We start from the raw sequence: 19,969 nt of genomic DNA, 5'->3' as shown, positions 1-19,969 counted from the left end.
CCAGTAAAAGCTATTACCACAAACACCGGGTCACGCTAAAGATAAATGTGTTCAATGTGAGGATGCTGTTGTGTGTGAGAAGGTTATTCTGGGAAAGCTAAGTCTGGGAGATGGACTCTGCATTGCATTTCTGAATGTGTCAAGGGTGGTGGACAATCTTATTTCATCTAGTGATGAGTTTCAGGCTTGGTCTGTCTCTGGTAAATACAAATCTTCTCTGGATGGGCAATAATTTCATTTGCCATGGGGAGTGTGAGATCATCATTGCAGAAAGAGGTGATCTCATAGATAACTAGGGGTTATGCAATGCAGATATTTCAAAATTAGTAGTTACCTTGAACTGGACTCTGTTCAGTGAGGAGGCTGTATGGTGAATGGCAAGTGGGGGTCACATATTCTCTGTAACCTGTATTGGTGAACAGGCAATCTACTGCTTTCTGGGAAAGATGTACCTTGGGGGCATTGGGCTTCACTCCTAGGTATAAGGAATCACAGGAGATCACTTTTATTCACTAGCAATACCTGGTTCCAATGTAACACTTTTATCCATAGAAATCAAACTGCACTACCCAGAGATAAATATCTTCAGCCTCATGTTATATGAGGAAACAGAAACACAGAGTGTGAAGTGACTTACCAAAGTGACTTACCAAACCCAGGTCTACTGATTCCCAGCCAGGTGCTAGCCTCACTAGGCCACACTGCCTCCCACTCTTTAGATGCCTTAGTACATTTTTAGGAGCTTTACTAGGTTTTCTAAGGCATCCAGATTTACACATTTTGGCAATCGGCAGTTACCAAAACCCTTTTTTACAAAGAGGGCTCTCGGTAGTAGACCTTTTATATTATGCCTTGTCGTGACTTTTTTTTATGAAAACTAGAGACTTAAAGTTCCTTTTAAACAGAAGGAAAGAGTTAAAGGGATGAAGAGTATTTTTGGATCCCCTTTCTATGTATAAACATTGTATGAACTAAGAAATCCCCAGCATTTTTTCGGATGACAATTCTAGGGAGGTTGGCATGATATCATCATGCTTAAAAGAAGATTGAAGAAGCACGTATATTGTGCAGTAATTCTGTAGGTAGCCAATAGATACATGCAGTAACTCAAGTATCTTTAAGACTGTAAATTTGTAAAGAGAGAATGAGCAGTGTAAAGGAAACGTAATGTTCCTTCAAGGGCTGAAAATCAGACGAGGAAGCTAATGCTACCTCGATGAAGTAGACCAGTGGTTCTCAAATAGGTTTTTTCACGGACCACTTGAAAATTGCTGAGGGTCTCGGTGGACCACTTAATGATCTTTCCAAATGTATGTACCGTTAGCTAACTACTGTAAAGCGCTTTGGATAAAAGCTCTATGTAAAAAAAACCCTTCATAATAATTAACTTTTTTTGTTCTACAAATAAAAGCACACAACTCCTATTTTAATATCAGTAGTCTTACCTTTCTGATGCGATGCTGGTGCCCTCTCTCCCCCACCACAGCAGCACCCGAGCTGAGGCTGGGAAGGAGGGCCGTCTATCCCCGGCAGCCACAGTCCTGGAGCTGGGGAAAGTCGCCACTTTCTCTGGCCGCCACAGCCCTGCACATCCCAAACTCCCCCCACCTCCTCTTCTCACCCCACTTCCCCCTCCCACCTACCCCCATTCCCCGCAAGGCCACCATCTCACGTTACATGTGCATCTTCTCCGGGATCCAGGCACCTAATTAGTAGAGCCATGCCTGTGTGGCTCCGCTAATTAGGTGGGTGGCCCTTCATTCTCACATGTGTGGCTGCCCAGGCATGCACCTTAGGGGGAACTATCCACGGACCACCTGAGTGGAGCTCGCGGACCACTGGTGGTCCGCAGACCACAGTTTGAGAATCTCTGAATTAAACCATATGGAAGAGACCTTCACATGCAGCAGGTGGCCATTAGGTGACCCAAGATGACCCCACAGTCAATCCTCAACTGAGCTCTTCTTTGGGAACTTCTTTCAATGATCTTTCCAGAAACTAGAGTGATGAACCCCACACACACCAAAAAAAAAAAAGGGGGGGGGGGGAGGGGGCATAAAAATAACCCAAGTTTGCTATATAATTTTTCTTTATTGTGATAACAATTGGGGACCAAGAACCTTTTCTGATAGCAATACAGAGTCAGCTACTGCAGGCCTGAGTATCTCTTGCTCCACACCTTTGCATCTTTGCAAAGTTGGTGTAAAATGCAACCATTCTGATTTGGTAGCATTTTACGTCCATTTTGCATTAATGAGATGACTACACCAGGCATGAGGCAATAGAAAATTGGCCCTTAGATATACTGCCAGTGCAATTGGAAAAGCTGTGGCTTTAATGAAGAGCCAAAATCTGTTTACATAGGTGAGTAAAACTATAAACTTTTAGACTATGGCTTGTGTGCACAGATACACCCAGAGAAATTAATCCAAATTAACTAAAGGTGTGAATTCAAAGTGGACTGGTTAAATTGCATTAAATCCATGTGTGAATGCTGTTATTCAGAATTAAAGTAGCTTTAGTTTGGTTTAGTTTAATTCACATTGGAAGTGAAAAAAGATAAACCGAATTAAGGCCACTTTAATTTTGAATGATGGAATCACACAGGGTTTAATGCAGTTACTGATCCTTTTCAAATTCACACTTTAGTTAATTCAGATTAATTTTCCTGGCTGTCCCAGTGTAGACAAGCCCATAGTTCCTTATAACAAGGACCTTTATTTATTTAATAATTACATTTTATATTAGGATATGGAATGCAGTTGGCTTGATCATTAGATACTCTTGCTGTCAGTGCATTAAAAGAACCATTGATTAAATAGCATGAACTCTCCTTGAATTGGAAGCATAAATCTCCAAGGTACAGAGCAGGAATCCCTAGCACAGCGTGGATGTATTTAAAACCAGCCTCCCTATATTTTAGGTCAACTCAAGTTGGTTAACGTTCAATACCTGTTCCCGAGAGACTAGGGCTCTCCTTATCCATTGCCATTCATCTGTGCAGAAGGGTTCAGATGTGGTGGCATTTTACATCCACTTTGTACTCAGTGTGCATACATGTAAATGAGTCCACATGGCACAGGTTGATGAAGTCCCAGGGCCCTCAGAGAGAGCAGTCCTGGAACAGAGAGAGGAAGGCATCTTTTTTTAATGTTTCAGCAGATTAATTCCACTCTGTAAGTCATTTATTTGTCCATCACCGAGTTCATTTTGTTGAGAAGAAAGACACTGCACTATTCATTTCCAGCTCAGTGAGAGAGAGAGAGAGAGAGAGAGAGAGAGAGAGAAAGGAAAAAAATAAGGCCCTCCGATAACTGCTGTGCCCTATGTTTGATTTAGGCAGTTCAAAAACTACCAGTGAAAATTGACTTTCATTATTTCTCCTCGGGACAAGAAGAGAGTGTTCTGTTTCAGATACTCCAGTCTCCAAAAAAGTGGCTATAACCTTCTTCAGCTTAGGACAGGCACACAGACAATCCCCCCCAGCCTCCAATACAGCTGGCTATTCTGTAGTTGAACGAAGTTCAGAGGTTTTATGGACATTATTGCTGCCGACATCAGGAATATAAAGATTAGTTGAGTCATTGATTAAGTATAGGGAGGATCCAGCCTCAATGAGAAGACAATGAGCCTCCTGCACCTCTGGGCAATTGCTCTGGAAGACAACCATCCTGGAACCTAGTTAACAGGTGTAAGTGTAATTATAGCAGCCTCAGACATTTTATTTTATGATTCCAAGATCTAGCTCATGCTGCTAATATATACTATGAAGACTCCCCTCTCAGGATGGGGAATTATTTATAAAAAAGAATTCAAGAGTGCAGACTCTGCTTCCTAATACAGACATTTCTCTGTCAGTTTCTGGGAGCTAAGAAACATTCAGAGTCTTCCTGAATTGTCAGCATGTTCCCACAGGTCAGTGAACGCTGGTTAGACTATAAAGTTGAGTGACAGCTTGTTACTCCAAAAACCAAGTCACCTAAGGGCTCAGCTCCCTCTGCCAAGCAGGGTATGAGACATGGTCATTGTATATTATTTAGTATAACATAGACCTTACTGAATCACAGACCCTTCAAGGGATGTAAATGTTACTTCCATCTTCAGTAGCTGAGCTGGATGGCAAGCTAATCGCAGAACCTAGTACTAAGCAGAAACTAGTGGGCAACATAGTACAAGCATGGGACATTCTGTCCCTCAAAGTTTTTGCCTTAACCTGAACTGTGAAAGTCATTAGATCCCACTGGCATAGCTTAAGTCCAAAATTTAGAGAGCAAGGAAGGGAGGAACAAATGGTGTGGCTCCCTCATGTTCCCACACAGATGATCTCACTCCTCTTGTGTTTTTCACTCCGCAGCAGAAAGATCAATAAGATTCTGCAAAGGCACACTAAGTGTTGGCTGGTCGCCCATAAATGCTGCTGAAGTCTGTGGAAGTGAGGGCATGCAAAGCATAGCAGTTCAGGCCCAGTGTTTTATGCCTATAAACATATTTTTCGAAGCTAAATTATAGACAGCATGCACAGCATCACCTAGGTTGCGTAAGTGACAAGGCTCACTTTCTGTTACTTATCCCTTTCTCAGTGGTTTCCTTTTTCAGCTGTAATGCTCGCAGGTAGTGGATTTTTTTTTTAAGTTTTATTTAGAAACCAGCTCAACCATTTTCAAGCATGGAAGGATTGGGAAAAATATACTATTTCTGCTAAGAAAAAAAAAGTGACTTTAAAAACAAAAGCTCTAGCATCTCAGAGGAAAGTGTTTGAAACTTGAAATTTGGCAGGGACATTGCATCTAGACCCAAGATAGTTCTTTCAATAGTCTAGTGAAAAATCAAATTTGATTTGGTCATGTTAGAAGGGTTTAAAAATGAGCTGTATTCAATTTCACTGGATTATATTACTTGATAAAATTAACAATAGCCAACTGAGAGGATGTCTGAGGGGATGCATGTAAGAAAGTAGGGCTCTCAAAAAGTTTTACCTCTTTCCATGTAATTAGTGAGGATACTTTCAGAAAGAGGTTGGCCTTTGAGGATTTGGTCCTACATGTCCATATGATAAAGAAAAGTGTATATGAGATGACAGCAATAACTCTGCCTCTTGGCTGCATATATTGTAAATACAGCTTGGTCTGCTGTTGTCTAGGAAATAGCTGAACATACAATAAATTTTTTTTGTTCATTTGGCTTTTTACATGTAGAAAATTTCCATTAAAAAACACCTGCATTAATAGAATGTTAAGGTTGCAAAGCTGAAGCACTCAAAGATCAGGAAATAACAAAAGTTAAGGTTTCAGAGTAGCAGCCGTGTGAGTCTGTATTCGCAAAAAGAAAAGGAGTACTAGTGGCACCTTAGAGACTAACAAATTTATTTAAGCATAAGCTTTCGTGAGCTACAGCTCACTTAAACCTCTTGTCTACAGAAATGAACATGGAATTGGAAGCCATAAAATCCTGTTTTCCAACTCTGCTCCTGAAAGTAAATTGCTGTTTGGATGAAGGTGCGTCACTTAACCTTTTTGTTTGTCAATCTGTATAACAAAGATAATCTTTCCTCTACACGGGATGTGGTGAGAATTAATTAATTAAAGTTTTGGGGGAAATAAACTAGTTAAAGTGTTAGCGGTATGATGCTATAATACTGTCTACCATTGTTAGGAATTTGGGTGTGCAAACTTAGAATGTGCAAACACAAGGCATGTGCACACAAATGTTGCTGGCACAATGTGCTCCTAATCTGGCCCCACAATAATTTGCATTCAGTGTTACATCTGAGTACTAAGCAGTATCTCTGTTTAGAATACATGGTGCCCAGCTACCATAGTAACGTATGGGATGACTACTGGGTACACTAGTGTCATAAATATAAAGGGAAGGGTAAACACCTTTAAAATCCCTCCTGGCCAGAGGAAAAACCCTTTCACCTGTAAAGGGTTAAGAAGCTAGGATAACCTCGCTGGCACCTGACCAAAATGACCAATGAGGAGACAAGATACTTTCAAAGCTGGAGGCGGGGCGGGGGAAACAAAGGCTCTCTCTGTCTGTGTGTTGTTTTGGTAGGAACAGAAAAGGAATGGAGTCTTAGAACTTAGTAAGTAATCTAGCTAGATAGACTTTAGGTTCTGTTTTGTTTAAATGGCTGATAAAATAAGCTGTGCTGAATGGAATGTATATTCCTGGTTTTGTGTCTTTTTGTAACTTAAGGTTTTGTCTAGAGGGATTCTCTATGTTTTGAATCTGATTACCCTGTAAGATATTTACCATCCTGATTTTACAAAGGTGATTCTTTTACTTTTTCTTCTATTAAAATTCTTCTTTTAAGAATCTGATTGCTTTTTCATTGTTCTTAAGATCCAAGGGTTTGGGTCTCTGTTCACCTATGCAAATTGGTGAGGATTTTTATCAAGCCTTCCCCAGGAAAGGGAGTGTAGGGTTTGGGAGGATTTTGTGGGGAAAGATGTTTCCAAGCGGGCTCTTTCCCTGTTATATATATTTGTTAGATGCTTGGTGGTGGCAGCAAAAAAGTCCAGGGACAAAAGGTAAAATAGTTTGTACCTTGGGGAAGTTTTAACCTAAGCTGGTAAAAATAAGCATAGGGGGTTTTTCATGCAGGTCCCCACATCTGTACCCTAGAGTTCAGAGTGGGGAAGGAACCTTGACAACTAGTAAAATCAGAGACAACATTTTTAAAAAAAATGTGGTATCTTTGGAACAAACCTAAGCTGAGATAGTAGAAGGATAGAAATTAGAGCTAGTAAAATCCATTCTGGTAATTTAGTTAATCTTATCACTATTGCATTATTTATCTGTTATTGGCATAGCATGAGCATGGTGCTAAGTACAAGGCTGTCTCTCATGTTATAGTGTCCAGGGCTTTCTCCAGTCCTGTTAAGTGAGTCAAACAATGAGGCTTCTTCTTCCTTTGGGAACTTTTGCACAGTCTAACAGATCTCAAACTTAGATAATATTTCCTGCTATTCAGTTGGTAATTTCTATTGCTTAATTTCACCCAGTTACCACTGGCTACACCCTCTGAGAGTAACCCCAAAAGTTCCTCTCCCTCCTTGCTATTTCCAACCATCAATGACTGGAGCAAAGTGGGGCTGCCATTCTTCATCTATATTACTGGAATTGCTAAGTTCAAAATATTTCTTGAGGCAAGAAATTCCAAGGGGTTGTAATCATTAGATTGCTTCACTTCTGAGACCAAGAAACAGAGTCCATGCTTTCATGTTTAAGCAAGAATTATTTCAAATTTATTCCCGTTCTTGCCCTACTTGCTCTGCGGTCACTGATTCATTTGAACAGTCCTGCTTATATGATCAGATGGATCTCTGCAACATGAACTGTTTTTTAAGCTTTTAAAAAAACACTATGTAGTAATCTGGTGTTAATCAGATTGTAGTCAGATGTCCTTCCTATAAACCAATATGTATGTAAGACTAGGAAATCTTATTACAACATTGGAGAATGGGTGAAAAATTCTGTTGTATTTTTACATTGCAAATTATTTGGCATAGAAATTGTCATTTGAAGAAATATCTTGCCTCTGTATGGAATTTTTCTGTTAAAGGCTCAAACTTCTTCCACTAAAGCCAATGGGAGGTTTGCTATAGACTTCATCTGGAAAAAATTTGGACCTTAAGCTATTGAACAGTGGGAGACCCATAAACCTAGCATCAAAGAGCTTCCAAGGCTATATGATTGAGAAAACAAAGCACAGATTTCTGGCTGATGTCTTGTTTTGTTTATCACAGAAATCTGGTATCTCTGCAGAAATGCAAATACTCCAAACCTATATCTACACTTATTAACAGTTACCTTTTCTAGCTAGTAAAGTGGGTTTCCCCTGTCAAAGGACAGCTGGTTGCAGAGTGGGCTGACTTCACAGGAACCAGGATCCAATTTTTCATGGCAACATCTTCCTCCTCTGCATGTCTCTTCAGTGAAAGGATTCAGAGGACTCTCTCTCCTGTGTTATACTGAATCAGTCATAGACAGGGCAAACCCCTCACATGTTGAAAAGTTCATTTTTTAACCTTTATTGCAGTTGCCTTTGATGGTTTTCCTTTGAAAGCCTAAGTATTGAGCAAGGCTAAACAACTGAGCCTCGCATTACATCACCAACTAAAATGGGTGAGGTGACAACTCCTTCCTGCCGGGATGGGCCATATCTCCTGGTGACTAATATTTACTCTGAGCCCATAAAGCATACTTTCAATATAAGTATATTATTTCTTAAATATTACCCATAAATACATCTCTAACAAGTAGTGAGATTTCTGTAGATATCTTACTCATTGTGGATAAATATCTTGTAAGATGTGTTTGGTGTAATTGGTTTGTCAGGTTGGAGAGGGACCCTTTGCCAAAGGGTCTCTATGTCACAGTATTGCCATGCTTTCTTTATCACAGAAACCCTACTCCCTTCCATTACATCTGTCCTCTGTTCATCATCTGAATTGTACTGTGTTTTTTAGTTAGCTTATAAGGTCTTCAGGGCAGGGGGATGTATCTTCCTCTGTGTTCTATACAGGACTGATCACACTTATACTGGTCAAAAATAATCATTCTGGTTTGATCATAACTTTTGCCCTGTCTAAGGTGCAAATCCACCCCATCCCTTATGTGTGCACAATGCCTGTTAGGCAGCAGGACCAGTACAGTCCACCATATGGTAGAAGGAGAGAAAAGAGGGGGCAGAATGTAGGAAAATCATTGTGTGTATGGGGGGGGGCACTCTGCATATATTGGAGATAAGCCTTGTGAGGCTCCATCCATGATCGTGTGGAGGGATGTTTGCAGGGCATGATGTGGATGGCCCATGAAAGGGGCAAGCACAGTGGATCTGTGACTTATGTGGGTTCACCTGCAACTCCCTCCTCCCCAACACATACCGCTTTTAGAATAGGGTAGGGTAAGGTGCAGAAGACTTGAGGCTACCATTATGGAGACTTTGAGGATATGGGTGGGTGGGGGGGAGATTCTGTATTCTTAGTGTCTGTGAAAATCTCCTGTGTGCCACCCAGGTAGGGCTTGAGCCAAAGCCCATTGAAGTCAGTGGCAATCCACTGGCTTCAGTGGGTATGATCAGGCCCCTACTTGGAGTGTGTGCAGTAGCCCACATTTGGCCTTTAGGTGGCGGGATGGCAGAAGTTTTGGCTTATTGACACAGTCCATCCTGGAGGGTTATACTATATAATGGGCCTTTGACAGAGTAGAATAGAGAGCTAAAGGAGGCTGGCTTTTCTAAAAGCTGACTTGCAAAAGAATTCCTGGACTAAGAACATCTTGGGTTTGACTGCTTCAGCTAGTTTCCAGCAACCATTAGGACTACACTGTACCGTGCATAAAATGTCCCTCTATATGACAATGTACATAGTTTGTTGATGACTCTATGATCCCATTAAGTACCACAATCATCCCCCAACTCTTCAAAATTGCATATCACTGCTTTACTGAGAGGCTGTGTAGTCCAGGGGCAGGAGACCTGGGTGTCCATTACCAGCTCTGCCGCTGACAGATGGTGTAACCGTGGGCAAGACACTTTTTGCCTCTTTGTGTCACACTTTCCTCTGCAAAATGGGGGAAATACTCACCTTCTTTTGCAAAAAACTTTGTGATTGATGCATGGAAAGTTGTATGGACTATGATTACTATTACTCTACACTGGCTTTAGTGCATACTGTATTGTGACAAAGTTCCTCCTCTACCTTGGTGGGTCTTGCGCTTATTGGCAGATTTGCTCACCTTGGAGCTTCACGGCAGCCCTCAGTTTGGCCGTTTTCGTGAACCCACAGTCCAGGTCAACTCCTCCTGTGTCTGACCAGGAGTTGGGAGGTTTGGGGGGAACCCAGGCCCGCCCTCTACTCCAAGTTCCAGCTCAGAGCCCTGTGGAATGCAGCTGTCTAGAGTGCCTCCTGGAACAGCTGTGCAACAGCTACAACTCCCTGGGCTACTTCCCCATGGCCTCCTCCCAACACCTTCTCTATCCTCACCATAGGACCTTCCTCCTGGTGTCTGATAATGCTTGTACTCCTCAGTCCTTCAACAGTATGTGTTCTCACTCTCAGCTCCTAGCACCTCTTGCTCCCAGCTCCTTACACGCGCACCACAAACTGAAGTGAGCTCCTTTTTAAACCCAGGTGCCCTGATTAGCCTGCCTTAATTGATTCTAGCAGCTTCCTGATTGGCTGCAGGTGTTCTAATCAGCCTGTCTGTCTTAATTGTCTCCAGAAGGTTCCTGATTGTTCTGGAATCTTCCCTGTTACCTTACCCAGGGAAAAGGGACCTACTTAGCCTGGGGCTAATATATCTGCCTTCTATTACTCTCCTGTAGCCATCTGGCCGGACCCTGTCACAGTATGTATATAAGCTTATTGCAAAGTGGTATATCTACTATAGTTTATAGTTACAAATAATTTGGAGGATTATATTAATGTATTCAGTGGCCACCAATTCTTCTCTCTTTGCATCCTTTACAGTGACAGTAGCTACCATGTCCATATTATTTGTTCTTTCTGTAAAAAGAAGTAAACAGGTATTATAAAGTATTATATGCATGGAAGAAACCGACTGTTAAATCTTCCTTGCCACTAACAGGAAATGTAGTACTCAGAAAGTGGAAATCACCAATTAAATTTGGTCCTACTTGTTACAAGAACCCTGGCCAAAATGGACCCATGTCTCAAAGATAAGCACAGCATGAACAGTTGCTACAGATGTGTTTGAGAGCATTCAGATACTTACGGAAATGTGCTAAATAACTGTAAGCTTGAGATTCAAAGAAGTCTAAAGAGGATTAAACCATCGGATGTAGGCCAGAACTACTTTGCTGTTGTTGTTTTAACTTTGTCAAAACAGTGAGTCATTAGAAGGATTCCTGATAAATGCCCTGCCCTCCTTGTATGTGAAGAGAAAGATGGTGCTAAACACTAAGCAGACAGCTTGTGCTACCTTTAACTAGTGATGCATTTTCTAAAGAGAATCGATCAAACTGCTAGTGGGTTAGGCTGAGCATTTGCTATCTAGGGCAAGCTAAACACAGAGAAAAGCTTAATAGACTGACTAATCCATAGAATTTTTACAAATACGCTTTTTTTCCCCTTCTGCATTCCAGCCTGCAAGCTGTTGATCCTAAACTGCATAATACCACCTTTTCTGTTGTTTCATGTGGTGAAGCCAAGAACCACAAAGTCGAATGTGGCTGCCTTCATGTTGTGCCAGTTTTTTGCTGCTCTTTGAAATGTTGAGCATATATGAACATGGTACAAATGCTATAATGTAAAGATTGTCAGGTGTTTAATAGTAAGCAGGGCTGATGAACAATTGCAATAGAGTCCATTACACTAGAACAGCGGGTCCCAAACTTCATTGCACTGCGACCCCCTTCTGACAACAAAAATTACTACATGACCCCAGGAGGGGGGCCAAAGCCCAAGCCCCGCCACCCCAGGTGTGGGGGGAGGAGGCAAAGCCAAAGCCTGAGCTGCACTGTCCTGGGTGGGGGAGCCAAAGCCCAAGGGCTTCAGCCCCAGACGTGGGGGACTTGTAACCTGAGCCCTGCCACCCAGAGCTGAGGCCCTATGGCTTCAGCTTGGGCCCTGGGCAGTGGGGCTTGGGCTTCAGCTTCGGCCCTGGGCCCCAGCAAATCTAACGCCAGCCTTGGCAACCCCATTAAAATGGAGTTGTGACCCATTTTGGGGTCCTGACCCACAGTTTGAGAACTGCTGCATTGGAACATGCAAACTGAATGTGTTTAAGGGCAGTTTCCACCTTAGAGAGATGAAACATTTCAGTGACATTTCTTGATTATTTGGACTGTTTGCACTGCCCTTTTATAAACTGTGGCTTTTTTACAAAGTGTACCATGAATTAAATGGTGAAGCATTTGTTATGGCAATACCAACCAATCCATTCAGATGACACCAAGGTAGCAACAAAACCCTGAAACGCAGAGTTAAAATCTATGGGTGACTGGGCCAAAAGGATCCAACCCTGCTGCCAAGTGCTGAGCTCCCTCCACTCCCATTCAAGGTAAGAGACTGAGCCCACAGGAATGTGATCTAACAAGCCTTAGAGTATCTGCAGATTGTACCCGGGCCTCATGCTATTTTCATTTCATGATTACTGAGTGTAAATGAGGCTAGACCTGAACCCATTGGGACCTCGGCGCACTTGCTCTTTGCCCGCCTCTTGAACTGGGCCCTTAATTGGCTCTGCTGCTTTATTTCTTCAGAATAGCAAAAGCAATTAATAAGATTATGGCCATGCACTTGCTAAACGTCATTGTTTTAAATCACCGCCGATGAGTGCAGAAAACCCATGAAATTTGAGCTCTCTTAGTTTTTGAGGAATATTCTCATGCAACCGAAGAAACCTTACACTGATTTCCTTTCGCCAACATGGTAGAAAATGAATATAAATTTTTAAAAAATCAACCTTTTCCTCAAACGGAGACCTCTGATGGTAGGTGTCCTCTGAACCCATCCTTTTCCTGGCTTAGTTATATACCCACCCCTCTGTCCCCCACAAAGCAGAGTTCATAATTAGAGTGCTTGACACAACCTTAACTCTAGCAGTGAGGTTGGCAAAGGCAAAATCAATGACATCCAGAAGGAAGAAAGCCTGACCATGAGTGGTTGTGTGACTATTGTATGCTGTAAGCCAACAGGGGAGCCAGAAGAGTGGGCAGCTATTATGGTCCCCACCGACACACACAATGCTGTTGCTGGAGAAAGGCATGCCAAAGCTTGGCATCTGGGTTCTGCAGCTGTCAAGCCTGCCCCACGAGTGACCACAGCAGTTGGATTCAAACTGGAAGCAGATAAAGGAGAAACAGCAGGAGGAGGATGGAGAGGATCACACAGAACACGATAATCAACAGGAATGGTGTCGTGCCAAATGAGAATTTAAATGGCTTCATGTTCCACTCTGTGTTGAATTGGGCTGCTTTTTTAAATTGGTTTTATAAAACAAACAAACCCAAAAGCTTTACCATGGAACTCTCCATTTTGCACCCATCAGTTTCTGTTTCCCATGCTTTCAACTCACTTCTGCCCTTCTTGGTTCTGCCTCTTTTTATTATTAGTGTTCCTTATGTACAAGAGAGATTTTTTTCATTTCTGTTAAAAAATGTATGCCCCCCCAGTAGCATTTCCATGTTACTTCATCTCAGAAAACCCCCAAGATGTTTTCCCAGTTCTACTACATGCCTACAGCACTACTAAAATGCGGCTGCTTCTGGGGTAGTGGGTGGAGCTAGGCTGAGAACTAGCACACAACAGAAAAGGAGAACAAGTGGGTCATTAGGAGAAAATGTTGGTCAAGGCTGCAAGACAAACTCCTAACTCTACTTGTACAAAAGTGGCATGAGCCCTTTAATGTCCACACAGAGCAGAGGGAACCTTAATTTCTTCTTCGAGTGATTGCTCATGTTCATTCAACTTAGGTGTTTGTGTGCTCGCCACATGCACCGGAGCTGGAAGTTTTTCCCTCAGCAGTATCCATAGGGGACGGGCTCTGGCGCCCCTGGAGTGGTGCGCATATGCCATGGTATATAGGGCACCGCTGGTCCTCCCCCCACCGTCAGTTCCTTCTTGACACCAGTGATGGTGGTGGAACTGTTGCTGCTTCAGTTAATGCTGTATCTGCTTGTTTGCACGAACTAGTTATCTTTTGTATTATACGGTATATAGTTTTCTATTAGTGTTTATAAATCCCTTAGCTATAGTTAGAGACTCTGTACATCCCGAATGGGACTTTGCCTCCAGATGGGGCATGCCCCAATCCACAGGCTTTAAGCCCTGTGATCACTGCAAGAGGTCCATGCCCATTAGTGATACACACAGTAGTTGTCTGTGTTGCTTGGGCGAAGGACATATTAGTGAGAAGTGCAAAATTTGCAAGTCCTTCAAGCCAAGGCCTAAGAAGGAGCGCAATATTCGTTTAAGAGCACTCATTATGGAGTCGGCCCTCACCCCGGCACCAGAGCAACGCTCCGACTCAGTGCTGAGCACCGTGACCTTGGTGGACAGTGTCCCACCGGGACAGCCCACTAGGCGGCACTGGTCCCCGCCCGTTGCTTCGACCAAGAAGCCTAAGAAGGCGGGATGAGGCCAGTCTCCAACTTCTCGCAAGGCAAAGGATAATACTGGGTGTGAGCAAGGTCCTATAAACCCATGTCGGGATCTCAGGCCCAATCTCCAGTGGAGCAGTGTCGCCCAACACGCTCCCCACCAGCTACCCCAGATAGCAGCAGAGGCCTCCGACATCTCCAGGTGCCATCCATGCTGGAGGCCCTGCAGGCAGTGCAGGAGATCTTTTCCCTCCCAGTGCCACCCACACCGGCTCCTGCGGTTTCCCGGCCACGGACTAAACCCATGTCGGACTGCTTTGGTCCCCACCTCAGCCGCACTGTTCCCCATCATGGGGGATGTTCCACCAGTGCTGGCCCTCCTGTAGCCAGTATGCATCTGACCACGATAGGCAGATGCAGCGCAGCCCTATTCTGTCCAAAGACTTTGGGCATGGGCAAAGAGGCTCGAGGCACAATTCACCAGTCACTGGGTGCAGACCTTTGGAGGCACGTGCCCCCCCGGCAAAAGTACCAATCCTGGCACCCGGTATCTCTGAGCCCGCAATACCGCTCCAGGGTCTCGTCAAGGGATCGATGGTACCATTCCTCGGACTGTCGCCGATCCCCTAGGAGGGCATCACTGCATGCGGGTGCTTCCCGGCACAGGGCCCACACCAGCTCCCAGTCCCACTCCTCATCCCGGTACCACTTGTAAAGTGTGAGACCTAGATTGCTGGTTCCAAGCTGTCGCGGATCCGTCGAGTGCTGCCGGTCCATAAGACCCCGGTCCAGATCATACTCCAGGTGGAGTGACTGGCACCATTTGGGACAGAGCCATCATTCCACTCCGTCCTGGTCACCTGGAAGCGAATGCTCCGGATCCATTCCTGGTTTGGAGCAAGGTTCCCTGATGGTGGGACAAGCTCTGGTACTGGCTACACTGTCGGCACTGAAACCGGCCCCATGGCCTCAGGCACCATGGTACCCATGGAACCTGTGGGGGTTCACACAGCCCCCCCCAGGCTGCTTGCTCATTGTCCAGGGCCTCAGAGAGACCAGCTGCCTCTCTCTCCTGCCCTCCTCCAGCGCACGAAGCCTCAGGCGTGAGGACCCCGTAGGTCCAAGAGGGAGCAGGGGAGCAAGCCACTGGGCCACCAAAGGTTGTGAAGGACCCTATGGCACCGGCATCCTCCTCCTCGTCAGCAGACAAGGATATAACGGGGCCCCCTCCCTGGGCTCTTCTGGATGCCACTAAAGTGCACCAGGAACTACTGAAGAGGGTCACTGTCAACCTGGGTCTTCTGGCAGAGGAGCTAGAAGAGCCCTCATACTCTTTCTTCGATATCCTCTGCTCCAGGGTGGCTCTGCCCCTTCATGAGGGGTTATCTAAGATCACTAATGTCCTGTGGCAAACTCCCTCCTCCCTACCACCCATTTCCAAGAGGGCTGAGTGCAAGTACTTTGTGCCATCCAAAGGCCATGAGTACCTGTACATCCACCCTGCTCCCAACTCTCCAGTGATAGAAGTGGTTAATCACAGGGAGTGACAAGGTCAACCCGGGGCTACCCCTAAGAACAAAGACACAAGAGACTTGACTTGTTTGGGCATAAGGTTTATTTGTCCTCTAGCCTCCAACTGAGGGTGGCCAGCCATCTGGCCCTCCTGGGGAGCTATGATTTTAATATATGGCAAGCCATGGACAATTTTGAGGGCTCCCTTTCTGAGGCTTCTAGGAAGGAGTTCCGGGCTATTATGGAGGAGGGCACGACTGCAGCCAGGGCGATGCTCCAGGCGGCAGCGGATGCAGCGGACACTGCCACCTGAACCATGGCCTTGGCTGTTGCCATGCGCTGGGCATCCTGGTTGCTGCTCTCTGGCTTGTCCACGGAGGCTCAGCAGTAGATGCAAGACCTTCCCTTCGATGGGCAAGCCCTGTTTGCAGAACAGACGGACAATAAGCTCCATGGCCTAAAGGACTCCCGCACGACTCTTAAAACACTGGGCTTGTATGTTCCTGGCCCTGCCCGCAAGCGGTTTAAGCCGCAGCAGCCCCAGGGCTAGGGGAGCCACCCTGGCCAGGAGCCTCCCCATAAGAAATCCAGAGGCTACAAGTTGTGTCCTAGCCAACAGCCTTCGCAGGCCTTCCGGTTGAGCTTGACCTGCAATAAGCAGGGGGGCAAGAGCTCGTTTTGAGGGTAAGCATGAGGACGATATACTGGAATGTTACCAGGATCCTCCCTCATTATTTTTGCCAACAGCCTTTCTCCTTTCCCCCCTGCATGGAAATATATAACATCAGCCCAATGGGTCCTCAGTATGGTGGCGCAGGGTTACACCCTTCAGTTGCTTTCTACCCCTCCCCGTTCCTCTTCAGGGACCCTTCTCATCAGAGTCTCCTTGTGCAGAAGGTAGAGGGGTTACTGCTGCAAGGTGCAGTGGAGATTGTTCCTCCAATGTTCAGGAACAAAGGGTTCTATTCCCACAACTTTTTAATCCCAAATGCCAAGGGTGGTCTACGACCTATCCTGGACCTGAGAGATCTGAACCGCTTCCTAGCAAAGCCGAAGTTCCACATGATCTCCCTGGCCTCCATCATCCCCTCCCTGGATCTGGGAGACTGTTATGCTACCCTCGATCTGAAGGATGCATACTTTCACATTGCCATCTTTGAGGCTCACAGACGCTTCCTCCAGTTTATGGTAGGTCCTAACCACGATCAATTTGCAGTCCTCCCGTTTGGCCTGGTGACAGCACCATGGGTATTTACCAAGTGCATGTTGGTGGTGGCTGCGTGGCAACCGTCTACTTCCAGATGTCAGCGTGTCCAAATCTACCCGTACCTCAACGACTGGCTAGTCAAAGGCAGAGCCAGGTCCCAGGCCCAAAGGGATGTCGTGGACACTGTTAGCTACCTGCCATCGCCTCGGCCTGTTGGTGAACCATAAAAAAATCCACATTAGTTCCTGTACAGAGAATACAGTTCATTGGAGCAGTGCTCAACTCAACCTGTGCCAGGGCATTCCTGCCGCTGGAGAGATTCAGGGCACTGATGTACCTCATTGCAGAAGTCTCCGCGTTTCCCCTGACCATGGCCAGGGTTTGCCTGCGCCTACTAGATCACATGGCAGTGTGTAAATATGTGGTGCGCCATGCCAGGCTCCAGATTTGACCCATGCAGCTATGGCTGGCAACGGCCTAATCCCAATCCAAGGACCACCTGGAGAAGGTCATCACCATCCCCTCTGCGATGGTTGACTGACCCCAGAAAAGGCCTGGAAGGAGTTCCCTTTGTCAGCACTCCTCATTCAGTCAAGTTGCTTTCAGATGCCTCGGACCTCAGCTGGGGGGCACATCTCGGCACCCTCCAGACCCAAGATATGTGGGCCCCAGAGGATCGACGCTACAAATAAACATCAAAGAGCTCAGGGCTGCGCGGAAACCATGTGCGGTCTTCCTACCTCACCTGTTGGGCAGAGTGCTCAGAGTCCTCATGTACATCACAGCCTCAATGTTCTACATCAACTGGCAAGGCAGAGCACAATCTTCAGCCCTCTGCCTAGAGGCACTCCATCTCTGGGACTTCTGCATCGACCACAGAATCCATCTAGAAGCATGTCACCTTCTAGCTGCCAGAGATACGCTAGCAGATCACCTAAGCAGGGACTTCTCCTCTCACCACGAGTGGGTGCTCCCCCCGGAGGTAGCCGGCCAGGTTTGCCACCAGGCAGAACAGGAGATGCCACAGGTTTTGCTCCAGATGGGGTCTGGACAAGGGCTCCCTCTCCGATACCTTCCTCCTGCTGTATGCAGGAAGCCTGATGTACACGTTCCCTCCGATTATGCTCATCAGCAAGGTCCTAGTGAAAATCAAGAGGGACAAGACACAGGTTATCATGATTGCCCTGGTGTGGCCTCACCAGCACTGGTTTGTGATGCTATCAAGCTTGTCAACGATCCCTCCCTGGCCCCTGCTGAACCGACCGGACCTGCTGTCACAGGATCATGACTGACTCTTGCACCCCAACCTCGCATCCCTCCACCTCACGGCGTGGATGTTGCTTGGCTGAACCCAGATGAATGGGAAGAAAAGACCTACCTGGCAAAGTGGACAAGGTTCTCCCGCTGGATGGCCAAATGGGGCATCTCCCCTTCGCATTCTTCAGTGCAGAAGATCTTGGACTACTTGCTTCTTTTAAGGAACCAGGGCCTGGCACACTTGTCTATTAGGGTGCATCTGGTGGCTATTTCGGTCTTTCATCCGCCAATCCAGGTGCAGACGGTGTTCTCCCATGACATGACGGTCAGGTTCCTTAAAGGACTCGAGAGACTCTTTCCTCAAGTCCAGTCCCCGGCCCCTCAGTGGGATCTCAACTTGGTTCTGTCCAGGCTCATGGGCCCGCCCCTTGAGCCTTTGGCCTTGTGCTCCCTGTCTCACCTATCATAGAAGGTAGCTCTCCTGGTGGCAGTGACATCGGCGAGGTGAGTCTCCGAGCCGTGAGCCCTGACCTCAGAACCGCCATACCCAGTCTTCCATAAGGACAAGGTCCAGCTCCGGTCCCACCCAACCTTCCTTCCCAAGTTGGTGTCTACTTTCCACATGAGCCAGGACATTTTCCTTCTGGTCTTCTGCCCTAAGCCCCAAGAAACTGGTGAAGAGAAACGCCTTCACACTTTGGACGTAAGAAGAGCTCTGGCCTTCTACCTAGATCGGACAAAACCTTTCTATAAGTTAACTCAGCTTTTCAACTCTACAGCTGATAGAATGAAGGGCCTCCCAATGTCCATGCAGAGGATTTCTAACTGGATCACCTCTTGCACTAGCATCTGCTATGAGTTGGCGGGAATCCCTCTGCCGCAGATCATCAGAGCCCACTCGACTAGAGTGCAGGTATATTCAGTGGCCTTCCTGGCACATTTCCCAATCCAGGACATCTGTAAAGCTGTGACGTGGTCCACGGTGCACATGTTCACAGCCCACTATGCCATCACTCAGCAGGCCAAGGACGACACTGAGTTCGGCAGAGTGGTGTTGCAATCTACACGTCTGTGAACTCCTATCCACCTCCAAGGGGTACTGCTTGGGAGTCACCTAAGTTGAATAGACATGAGTAATCACCCGAAGAAGAAAAGACAGTTACCTTTTCCGTAACTGTTGTTCTTCGAGATGTGTTGCTCATGTCCATTCCACAACCCGCCCTCCTTCCCCACTGTTGGAGTTTCTGGCAAGAACGAACTGAGGGTGGAGAGGTCCGGCGGTGCTCTATATACCGCGGTATGTGCGTGCCACTCCAGGGGGGCACTGGAGCTGGTCCCCTATAGATACTGCTGAGGGAAAAACTTCCGGAACTGGTGCGTGTGCCAAGCACACACACCTAAGTTGAATGGACATGTGCAGCACATCTCAAAGAACACCAGTTATGGAAAAGGTAATTGTCTTTATTTTAGGTATTATAAGAACAAAACAAATTCCCCATGATGTCAACCTTCCCTGACAATTAAATTCTACAGCAACTATAAAAGTGTTGCCCTGAAAAGGTGAGTCGCCTGAGACTAGTAATTGGAGCTTTTTTGGCAAAAGGGCCAAGGCTTGAGAACACATGACTTTAGAGTTGCTAGAGCAGGTCAAAATGCACACACGCAAAATCACACAAATTTAGTCATTTTCCCCCTTTAATTCCTTTGAAATTTTGACATTTTTTGAAAAATCAAATTTCAGAAAATTTCAGCCAGTGCTGTTAATCACACAGGGTTCTGAACTGAGTACAAAACTCTCTTCTGCAACTTAGGCCTGAACTAAAAATTAATAGTTGTGCCAACATAGTAAATGAGTTGGGAGTGTGTAAAAAATCACACCCTTAAGTTACATAGCTATGGCAGCAAAAGTCCCAGTGTAGATG

Source organism: Natator depressus, chromosome 5 (assembly GCF_965152275.1).
Source record: "Natator depressus isolate rNatDep1 chromosome 5, rNatDep2.hap1, whole genome shotgun sequence".
NCBI lineage: Eukaryota > Metazoa > Chordata > Testudines > Cheloniidae > Natator > Natator depressus.
This window is presented reverse-complemented; position numbering follows the sequence as displayed.